The following is a 12,770-nucleotide window of genomic DNA, read 5'->3' as shown; positions in this document are numbered from 1 at the left end:
TAAAACTGAATGAGCCCAAAGGGGGCCCAGCAAGTAAAATCCACAACCATAAATAGTTTTACTCCTTATTCTCAGTTTTGAAAATCGTTTTCGCAAATAAATATAATTCTAACCATAATAATATCTGTATGTACGGTTGCATCTCCCGTAACATATACATACTATTACATCTAGTAATAGATCATCGTTGTAAATCATCTTTATAAATCATCATCATAATGCATCATTATAAATAATCTTTGTAAATCATCATAGCATATCATCGTTGAAAATATAGTATCATTTTCTCATAATAGGGCCCATGTACACTATTACCCCTGTGCACGAGGGTTGCGGGTCCTTGTGACCATGGCACTGAACTGTGGCCTCAGCCATGCCCGACCGTCAATTAACTCTTTTTCTTGGTGCACTCAACGGTCTGTTGATGGAATACCACCTTCTGGCATAGCCTCCTTCAGTGGTTTCGCCTCCATCCGAGTATCGGTACCGAACTCTCATCTTTTCTTATCTTGGGGCCAAAAATACTCTCCTCCATACATGTGCCCTCATTTCATAAACATTTATCTCATCTCTTGTACTTCTTTTGATGCATCTTAGGGCAACATGTAGGAGGGTTTATCATCATTTTTTTCTTTCTTATAATCATCATCGTTTCTCAACTTTCTTTTCTCAAAATGGAAAACTTTTCCAAATATAAACTTGTTGTGCTTAGAAAGCATTTAAACAAATAGAAACTTTCTAGATAATTCTTTTAGAAATCCTTCATGCATGCAACATAACTTCATAATACGTAAATAAAATAATCATTTACAATTTAATACAAGAATATATAAATAGCATGACATGAAGTAATTTTAGAAGGGGTAGTGAATTTACTTACCTCTAGACTGAAGCTAAAAGTGGTATGAAGGAATCCAGTTGCTCCAATATGACTAACACCACTAGTATATCTTTTGAAACTAATTTCTAAAGTCCGCTATCTCTTGTGTTCTTTCTTTCTTGTAGCGCTTGGTCTCGCCCTTTCTCTCTCTGTTTTGAGTAAATACTCTTAGAAAGAAGAAAGACCGAGTAAAAAGCGGAAGAAGGAAGAATATATATGCAAGAGATGGGAGAGGAGATGAGTTGTGAAAATTGTGAAGGAGAAGAGTTCTATTTATAGGAGAAAATTAAACACTATTCTACCTTCAATTTACAATTATACCCTCATTTTACTATTTCACCTACCACCTACTATTCCACCTACCACTTACTATTCTACCTACCACTTACTATTTCACCTACCACCTACTATTCCACCTACCACTTACTATTCTACCTACCACTTACTATTTCACCTACCACCTACTATTCCACCTACCACTTACTATTCTACCTACCACTTACTATTTCACCTACCACTTACTATTCCACCTACCACTTACTATTCTACCTACCAATTTCCAATTACCATTCATACAATATCATAAATTTCTCAAGAATTAACATCATTGCCTAATATGAATATAATCATAGCATCAAATTAATATCTCTAAAATAAGACTTTCAAAATCTGAGGTGCTACATATTTACTATCTTATTATTTCACCAATTACCATTCTCTAATTACCACTCTCATAAATTTCCCAAGAATTAAAATCCTTAGCTACAATGGATATTAAAATAACATCATTATCAAAATAATCTATTTAAATAGCTTTGAAAATTCTGGGACACTACATGCTCCCTCTAGATCTAGAGGGAAAAAATGAAAGTAGCAGATCGAAGAAGAAAGAAGAAAAAGAAAAGGAGAAGAGAAGAAGAAAAAGAAGAAGAAAAGGAGAATAGAAGCTGGCTAGCAGTGTGCAGATCTAGAAGAAAAAGAGGGAGCTGCCGTGCAGTGTGAAGATTTGTTGCCGTCAGAAACGACACGTCAGAAAATTCTTCTGACGCGTCGGACACCAAAAAACATCAGAAATCTCTAGTAAAAAAAAAAAAAATTTGATTTTTTGTAGTGGCATTTTTATAAATGTATACGTAATTTATTTATCTTATTAAAAATGCATGTAAAAATCATGCTTTTTTTTTTTTTTTTTTAAAAAAAAAAATATTAGTTTAGTAAACAAAATCGAAAGAAATTCTCAAACTCAATTACTAATTAGGATGCATTTATAAATGTGGAAATTTTTTCGACATGGTTTTCTTATTTTTATGTTTTTAGGAGACTTTTCTTGGCAATTGCTCACCAGCTAGCATTGCAAGCATCTAAAACGATTTATCCCGGCTATACATGGCGAATTAAGATTCTCTTCAGCTCAAATGAACTGAAGAACATCCCGTTAGTTATAGTGGAGGGGTATTTTTGTCCAGACAAAAATACTCCTTAAGTATAACTAACGGGATATTATGGAGATAATCATGTTCCATCCATTGGACATCGCAGTAATCTAGATAAACATCAACTTTAAGAAAGTTGTTTCTCTTTTTTCTTTTTTTTTCTTTTTATGGGTAATCAACTTTGAGATAGTTGATCAATAGACTTAGCCAAAAGCAATAGCTTTTTTCTTTTTGTGAGTAATCAACTTTGTAAAAAGTTCATTTGCGCCCTAGGGCGCACATATGGAATTTTATGAAAAAATTTAGGAATATAAAAGTTATTTCACTCATTTGTTGTTTGATCTAACCCAAAATTTAATGAAATTGCTAAATTAAAAATTTGTATACATCAAAGAGTAATTACAAATATGATGGAAATTAAGGATTTAGGTGAGGGTCTTTCTAATTTTTTGTTAATTTTTTTCTTTCGCAGTTTACATGCCTGGATATTTGTGCCTAAACACTGAGAGGTTTAATTAGTTGAAGGGTAGCCACGGCGAGTTGCGAGATTGAATGACTGTGTTATATGCATCTTAGTTTAGTGAACTCAATGGAAAGAAATTCTCAAAACACAATTTGAATGAAATCTTTGTCTATAATATATCTGTCATCCAATGGTTGCCATTTCAAGGCAAAATAATGTGTGGATAAGACTTGAGATTTCGGATACTTTAGGCTGAAAGCCTGAAACACGTGGTTGAGTCGGATTATGGATTGCGTTGATTCAACTGCAAATCAAATCTGTCATTCCGTACTTTCATAGGCCCGAAAGAGTTTCAATCACAATGAGTTTCATTCCCTACTTTCATAGGCCCGAAAGAGTTTTTTTTTTTTTTTTTTTTTGACATGTCCGCACAAGAGGGGGAGGAGGATTCAAACTAGTGACTTTCGCTTCATTAGACGTGATCCTAACCGATTGAGCTAACTCTTGGGAACGGCCCGCAAGAGTTTTAAAAAGAGTTTCAATCACAATTTGATTAAAATATTAAAATAATAATACATATGTAAGAATAAGATTTTAAAATTATTAACAATTCGAACAATTTGAGAACATGGCTGCCCTTTGCATATGTAAGAATATAAAAAGTTAAATATTCTTACGTGGAAATTTTAATAATAATACATATGTAAGAATATTAAAAGTTATGATTTTTTTTCAAAATAATTAATGTGGAAATTTTTTCAACATTTTTTTTTTCTCATTTTTATGTTTTTAGGAGACTTCCCTCACTACAAGAAATTTGCTCATTAGCGGCGACTTTGGGTCGCCGCTAATTAATTTTAATTACTTTTCCCGTGTCAATAGCGGCGACCCAAAAGTCGCCGCTATTAATTTTAATTACTTTTTTCCCCTGTCAATAGCGGCGACCCAAAAGTCGCCGCTATTGAGGGGTCATTAGCGGCAACTTTTGTGGTCGCCGCTAATGACCCTCAATAGCGGCGACTCTATTATCGCCGCTAATTATTTTTTTAATTATTTTTTTAATTTTTTCTTATGTCAATAGCGGCGACTGTAGAGTCGCCACTAATGACCACTTATTAGCGGCGACTCTTCAGAGTCGCCGCTGTTGACTCTCATCAGCGGCGACCTTAGGGTTGCCGCTGTTTGGTGTATTATTAGCGGCGACAAGGGTCGCCGCTATTGTTGTTTAATAGCGGCGACCCCGTAGCGTCGCCGCTAATGATGCTTAATAGCGGCGACTTATAGTCGCCGCTATTGTTGTTGCTGCTAAATAAATTTTTTTTTGGTTTTAAGCGTCCACTATTAGCGGCGACCCAAAAGTCGCCGCTATTAATGGGTCATTAGCGGCAACAAAAAAAAGTCGCCGGTAATGACCCATCAATAGCGGCGACTTTTGGGTCGCCGCTATTTGTTTGGTCACTAAAGACCATATTGCTTGTAGTGCCTTTGCAATTGCTGACCAGGTAGCTGCTAAAAAGATTTCTCCAGGCAATTGGATATCGCATTAATCAACTTTGAGAAAGTTCATCAATAGACTTTGCCAAAAGCAATGCTTTTTTCTTGCACCCTGGGGCACATTTAGAATTTTATATAAATTTAAGAGTATAAAAGTCACGTAGTTTGATTTAAACCCAAACTTAATGACACGGATAACATTGCAAAAGATTGAAACTTGAATATAATAAATCAAGAATTTTTAAATTTTAAAAAGTAATTGTAAATACGATGAAAATTAAGGGGTTAGATTAAGTTTTTCCTAATTTATTTTTGGAGAGCCCTACTATCCTGGGTCATGCTATAACTCCTTCTTGTGTCACTCTTGTTTTCCTTCAAGGATAATGTGGCTCTTAAAATTACTATTGGACTTGTAATTGATCATTATTGAATTTTGATCAAATAATGATTTTAAGAGCCACCTCATTTTTGGACGGACACAAGAGTGACACAAAAGGGACTTCTAGAATTACTCCCAATTTTCATTGACCAATGTTGTGCTTGGCGTGCATCCTTAGTTGTCTTCATTTTCGTGTTGATTTTCTTTTTTCCTTTTCTTAATTGTTTTTGGTTCATTCGTGTTGTTTGTGTATTTGCTCAGAAAAAGGGTAAGGGGGACAAGAAACAGACATGATATTATTTTTTCACATTTTTAAATGGTTACTTTTTTTAAACACACTCTAAATGAGAAATAAGAAGAATCCAACAAATTAAATACCCAATTTCATTACCTTTAAGGTTGCCAACGAATAAAGAGAGTACATAACTCACTTGTTCGTAATGAAATACAAATTCACAATCAAATTACATTCAAAGATTAACAAACTAGGTGATTCTCACCTGTATTTTTATAAATGAATATATAGTTTGTTTATCTTATTAAAAATATATGTAAAAATCACACTATTTAAAGACAAATATTAATTTAGTAAACTGAATCAAAATAAATTCTAGGAAGCAAATCTTTATCCATGAAATATCCATCATCCAATCGTTGCCATTTCAAGGTAAAATAATGTGTGGATAAGACTTGAGATTGCATACGCATTGGCTGAAACACGTTGTTGAGTCGTACTATGGATTGGGTTTATTCATGTGCTTTGAGAAAGTTGATCAATAGACTTTGCCAAACGCAATGCCTTTTTTGTAAAGCTGCGCCATGGGGCACATTTGGAGTTCTATAAATAATCTTTGAGTATAAAAATTATTTCACTCATTTATTTGATTTAACCATAAACCTAATGACACAGATGATATTGCAAAAGATTGAAACTTAAATAAAGTAAATTAAAAATATTTAAACTTAATTTAAAGAGTAATTATAAATATGATGAAAATTAAGGGGTTGGGGAAGTTTTTCGTAATTTTTTTTTAGTACGGTCTTGAAAATGTGACGACTCGTGATTTCCCAGTTTACATGCATGGATATTTGTGCCTTAACACTGAGGCCTTGTTTGTTAAACTCCTTGGCACTATTCATTCTCCACCACACTATTCACTTCATTTTTTTCAAAAAAAATATTTTCACTTTTATATCAAATCATTCACTTTTTATATCACATAATTTACTTTTTATTACTATTCAAATAAAAAAATCACTACAAAACAAAATTTTTTACTTTCCAATACCACTTTTTCATTTTTCTATACCAATCATTATTTTTTTATTTTTTTATTTTTTATCCATGAACAGTGCCATGGAAAATAAACAGTGCCAGGGTGTTTAACAAACACCCCCTGAGAAAGGTTTAATTAGTTTAAGGATGGCCTTGGCCACTCGCGAGATTGAATGAATGTGTGTGACATGTGTTAAGGAGGAAGCAATAGAAAATTAATTATAAACTTTACAATTAACAAATATTGAATTATAGAAAAATATTCTAACAAGACAAATCACCTTCCTTGTCATACTCTAGTACAATCCTAGAGAACCCTACAATCCGGTCCAGCCCTAAAGCACTACTTTTACGGCCGCTAATAAAAATTTATCACATCATCAAAAAGCAATATATAGAATAGAAATAAGAACACCCGAATGCATCTCATGTTACGATAATTGAGTTTTATGCGGAATAATTATTTATAGTAAGATATATTAAAATATATGATACAGTAGAATATTTTGTTTTGTTTATTTTTATTTAATATTGTCTTTATTTATTTTCATGTAAGAGTCTTGATGACTCAGCCCTAGTTTATATTTCAATAAGAGCTGATGACTTAGCCCTAGAAAATATTGTAATAGTTTGCCTATTTAAAGACTTTATGTTATGCATAAAGCAAGCAGAAAATTAATCTAAACTTTATGTTTGAAAATGTTTTAGGTTCCCTTCAACAAATCCAAAGGGTCTAGGTTCCCTCAAAACCTAACAATCTATCACATTACGTGTAAAAGCATTAACGTAACATTGGTATCATAGTCAAGTTTCGGGTTTATTCATTTCATTTCTTTTATTTTATTTTATTTTATGAAGATGTTTAACATCGAACTTATGTGTAACTAATTTATTTAGTAGGGCTAAATTGAAGCCCTATTCCATGGGTGGATCAACTGTTTCCAATCCAGTGTTTCGAGGTGGTGTGTTCCAGATCGCCGGTTGTCTTTTACCTTAACGGTCCTTCCCAAGACGGACCTAGTTTGCCGTCGGCTAGATCTTTCATTGGGGGCATCACTTTCCACAGGACCAGATCTCCATTGCAGAAACTGCGATGCCTTACCTTCTGATTGTAATATTTTGTTGTGGTCTGCTGGTAGGCTACTATATGCATGGCGGCCTGAGTTCTTATTTCATCAAGTTAGTCCAGACTTTCTCACAAAGCCGTGTCGTTTTCTTCTTCATCAAAATTGGCTTGCTTGTGACTAGGCATGCCGACTTCGACTGGATATAGCTTCACTCCCAAATGTTAGAGTGAATAGGGTATCCTCGGTTGCTGTTTTTGTGGTCGTTCGGTATGCCCATAATACTTCTGGTAATTCTTCAGCCCATAAACCTTTGGCTTTGTCCAGCTTCCTCTTGATCATTTTGAAAATTGTTTTATTAGTTGCTTCGACCTACCCTTTTGCCCAGGCAGGTGAGGAGTAATAGTTGTTGATGCAAGGTTACGAACACCAATCCCAGAATGCTGAGTTATTGAACTGCTTACCGTTGTCTAACACAATTGAGTGTGGGATACCGAATCGGTAGACCACTGATCATCACATGAAGTGTTAGATATTTTTCTCTGTAATGGTGGCTAGTGCTTTGGCTTCTGCCCATTTGGTGAAGTAGTCAACTACTAACACAGCAAACTTGACTCCTCCTTTTCTTGGTAGTAAGGGTCCCACAATATCTACCCCCCATTGTGCGAACGGCCAAGGAGTGAATATTGATGTGAGATCTTCCAGCGGGCTCCTTGGGACGTTGGTAAATTGTTGGCATTTTTTACAACATTTGACCATGTCGTGTGCGTCTTGAGGCATTGTTGGCCAATAGCACCCTACCCTTAGAGCTAGGGATCTCTTTCCCGAGTGATTTCCGCATATTCCTTCGTGGATTTCTCTTAAGACATAGTCTGCTTTGTCTTCGGACAAACATCTCAAGAGTGGATGTATAAAGCTTCGTTTGTACAAAACATCATTCTGGACGAGGTACCTTGCTACCCGACAGCGGATTGCCTTGGCTTCCATTTGGTCTTCCAGGAGACTTCTTTCAACAAAGTATTTAACAACAGGTTTAACCCAATTGATATCATGAATGGACAGTATATACATGGAGATTTGGTGGCCATCGATTGCTGGTGTCTCCGCTTCGCTCATAGTGGTTTCATCCCGCGAGACTTGCTGAATGCAGAATTTGGTGAATGTATCCTTGGCGTCCAATGCCTTCTGCATATATAGTTTGATTTTTTCTCATTTCACTTCATATTCCTCGGTTTATTGGCCCACCACCAGTTGGGAGTCGCTCTGTACGCTTACATTGTTGGCCCCCAATTGTTTTGCCAGTTGGAGTCCGGCTATGAGCGCTTCTTACTCAGCTTCGTTATTTGTTGCTTGGAACTTGAACCGGATTGCGTGTTGGATGATGATTGATAAGTGTCAAATATTGCATACTTAGACCCCTTTATTTACATTAGTTAATCATTTAGTTGTGTCATTATTTAATGTTTTGTGTTAGTTTTGTGTTTTTAGTATTTTGTAGGTCATTAAAGAAAAACTACAGCTTTAAAGGGAAAAATACAAAGCTTGGAAGAAAACATACTTTAAGAAGACCTAGATGATGTGGTTAAGTTTAACCAAATCCAAGAAAATGTTAAATTGGATTAAAGTTCAGATTTGATACAATTTCGGATTGGATTCAAATTCAGATTCTGCACGTCTCAATATTTTGACCATAACTTTCCACTTAAATATTGAATTGAAGTGGTTCAAGCAGCATTGGAAAGCTAACTCAAAATAATACAGTTCATTATGAAATAAGATTTTCCTAATTCGGACGGTTACTATGCCAAAATCACCCCTCAATAAAAGGGCACAAATCTGGACGAATCATATTCCAATTTTAGACTTCTATTTTGACTAGGAGACAGACCTCCGAATTATCTAGGTTTAATAGGCTTCAAGGACTTCCCTAAGCCAATAAATAGACTTCTTTGCATTCAACAAAAGATATAGAATTTCACAGACTAGTTTTGGGATACAATTTTGGAAACAGAAAGTAATCCACAGCTTTTCTTTTAGTTTAGTTTTTTTTTAGTTTATGTTTTATTTTTATGTGTAGCTAATTCCCAACTGAGGTTTAAGATGAAGCCTTACCGATGAAGAACATCAATACTTTCACGTAAGTCTTTATTTATCTAATTTTATTGGGTTTAATATTTCAATTGTTTTACTCATTTTCAATGTGTGGAGTGATTCTTGGATATTTTTTGTGATTCAAGGATACACTTGATGATTTAAGATAATTTCACATAATTGATTGTTTGATTTTATTTGCCTAAATAATTGGATATCCTTTGTGATTTGTTATACGGATACATTTAGTGTTTATCTTTTGTGATTTACAGATACATCTGATGATTTAATTGATATTGGATTCCTTTTGTGATTTGTGCAATGAATGGATACATGGGATGGTTTTGATTAATTGTTTGAAGCATAGTAAAATATATCTAAGATTTTAATTGTGAGAACTTCAGATTAATATTGATAAATATGGAAGTATGTTGTCATGATTCGGTGAGTGTAAATTCCCAAACCTTGGTATTTTATCTCTTAGTTTATTTTAATTAGTTTATGTTTGATCTTTTAATTTTTAAAACTCAAAATTCAAAACCCTTTTGGAACTAGGTTATGATTTAATTAGTTTAGATATAAATTGTTCTTTCAAAAACATAATTCCCTGTGGGTTCGACCTCGTACTTACAATCCATTAACTATAATCGATTCGTACTCTTGTGAGTTAAAGAAATTTGCACAACAATGATCCCGTTAGGTGTTTTAATAACGATTCTAGCTCCACTCCTTTTTGAGGATGATGATCCGTCAACTTCAATGAACCAGACAGGTTCAGACTCACCTTTGTTCGCCTCTTCAATGTCCTCTATAAATTGTCCTAGGAAATCCGCGACTACTTGTGCTTTTATTGCGGTCCTTGGGAGATACTCGATATCAAACTCGCCTAGCTCGACGGACCATTGCACCAGGCGACTCGAGGTGTTTGGCTTGTGGAGAGACTTCTTCAGTGGGTGACTAGTAAGTATCGTAATAGGGGAACTTGGTAATAAGGTCGGAGCCGTCTGGTGGAGGTGATCAAAGCGGATGCTAATTTTTCAATACCCGGATATCGTGTTTCTGCCCCCTGTAGTATACGACTAGTGTAGTAGACTAGTTTTGGTATTTTTTTGATCTTCCCTTATGAGAACAGAGCTAACAATGGTGGCAGTGGACATTAGATAAACATAGAGTGGCTCACCTGGTTCGGCTCTAATAATGAGTGGTGGTTTTGCCAAATACTCTTTGAGGTTTTGGAATGCTGCCTCGCATTCTTCATTCCATTCAAATGATTTTCACATTATTTTAAAGAATGGGAGGCTTTTGTCCGTCAAACGGGCTATGAACCTATTGAGCGCTGCTAGACGTCTTGTGAGACGCTGCAACTCTTTGGTATTATGGGGTGGCTGCATGTCAATAAGGGTTGTGATTTTCTCTGGGTTTGCTTTGATGCCTCGCTGAAACATCATGAAGCCTAAAAACTTACCGGAAGATACTCCAAAGACACATTTAGAGGGGTTGAGTTTCATGTTATGTTCTCCTAATACCTCAAAGGCCTCTTCTAAGTCAGTTACATGGTCATTAGCATAACGACTTTTAACTAACATTGCATCAACATAAACTTCAACATTACGACCTATTTATTTTTTGAACATTGAATTTACTAACCTCTGGTATGTAGCCCAGGCATTTTTCAATCCAAAGGGCATGGCGGTGTAGCAATAAAGTTCTCTGTCGGTGATGAAGGCAGTTTTCTCTTGGTCCGCCGAGTCCATCTTGATCTGGTTTGTAGAGTCCCAGAATTTTCAAAGCTATTTAAATAGATTATTTTGATAATGATGTTATTTTAATATCCATTGTAGCTAAGGATTTTAATTCTTGGGAAATTTATGAGAGTGGTAATTAGAGAATGGTAATTGGTGAAATAGTAAAATGAGGGTATAATTGTAAATTGAAGATAGAATGAGGGTATAATTGTAAATTGAAGGTAGAATAGTATAGGGTTGGTGAAATAGTATAGGGTTGGTGAAATAGTAAAATGAGGGTATAATTGTAAATTGAAGATAGAATGAGGGTATAATTGTAAATTGAAGGTAGAATAGTATAGGGTTGGTGAAATAGTATAGGGTTGGTGAAATAGTATAGGGTTGGTGAAATAGTAAAATGAGGGTATAATTGTAAATTGAAGATAGAATGAGGGTATAATTGTAAATTGAAGGTAGAATAGTATAGGGTTGGTGAAATAGTAAAATGAGGGTATAATTGTAAATTGACGGTAGAATAGTGTTTGATTTTCTCCTATAAATAGAGCTCTTCTCCTTCAGAATTTTCACCACTCATCTCCTCTCCCATCTCTTGCATATATTCTTCCTTCTTCCGCTTTTTACTCGGTCTTTCTTCTTTCTAAGAGTGTTTACTCAGAACAGAGAGAGAAAGGGCGAGACCAAGCGCTACAAGAAAGAAAGGACACAAGAGATAGCGGACTTTAGAAATTAGTTTCAAAAGTTATACTAGTGGTGTTAGTCATATTGGAGCAACTAGATTCCTTCATACCACTTCTAGCTTCAGTCTAGAGGTAAGTAAATTCACTACCCCTTCTAAAATTACTTCATGTCATGCTATTTATTCATTCTTTAGTAAATTGTAAATGATTATTTTATTTACGTATTATGAAGTTATGTTGCATGCATGAAGGATTTCTAAAAGAATTATCTAGAAAGTTTCTATTTGTTTAAATGCTTTTTAAGCACAACAAGTTTATATTTGGAAAAGTTTCTATTTTAAGAAAAGAAAGTTGAGAAATGATGATGATTATAAGAAAGAAAAATGATGATAAACCCTCCTACATGTTGCCCTAAGATGCATCAAAAGAAGTACAAAGAAAAGTACAAGAGATGAGATAAATGTTTATGAAATGAGGGCACATGTATGGAGGAGAGTATTTTTGGCCCCAAGATAAGATAAGATGAGAGTTCGGTACCGATACTCGGATGGAGGCGAAACCACTGAAGGAGGCTATGCCAGAAGGTGGTATTCCATCAACTAGACCGTTGAGTGCACCAAGAAAGAGTTAATTGACGGTCGGGCATGGCTGTGGCCACAGTTCAGTGCCATGGTCACAAGGACCCGCAACCCTCGTGCACAGGGGTAATAGTGTACATGGGCCCTATTATGAGAAAATGATACAATATTTTCAACGATGATATGCTATGATGATTTACCAAGATTATTTATAATGATGCATTATGATGATGATTTATAAAGATGATTTACAACGATGATCTATTACTAGATGTAATAGTATGTATATGTTACGGGAGATGCAACCGTACATACAGATATTATTATGGCTAGAATTATATTTATTTGCGAAAACGATTTTCAAAACTGAGAACAAGGAGTAAAACTATTTATGGTTGTGGATTTTACTTGCTGGGCCCCCTTTGGGCTCATTCAGTTTTATTTCTTGTTTTCAGGTAGAAAGGATGCTGGAATAGGAGGCCGGAATGGGGTGGGAATAATTATTAATTTTCAAAGTCTTTTCATATCAGTGATTATAATAATATGATATTCCGCAACTAAAGTTTAATGTTTTCTAATTTCGCTTGTAATAAAATCTCTTGAATAATGTTTTATACATATTTTGTATCCTTTAAAATCAAGTACTCTGATAGACCTTATAGATCTTTGCAAGAACTTTTGTTGTAAAAG

Source organism: Corylus avellana, chromosome 7 (assembly GCF_965113065.1).
Source record: "Corylus avellana chromosome 7, dhCorAvel1.hap1.2, whole genome shotgun sequence".
NCBI lineage: Eukaryota > Viridiplantae > Streptophyta > Magnoliopsida > Fagales > Betulaceae > Corylus > Corylus avellana.
This window is presented reverse-complemented; position numbering follows the sequence as displayed.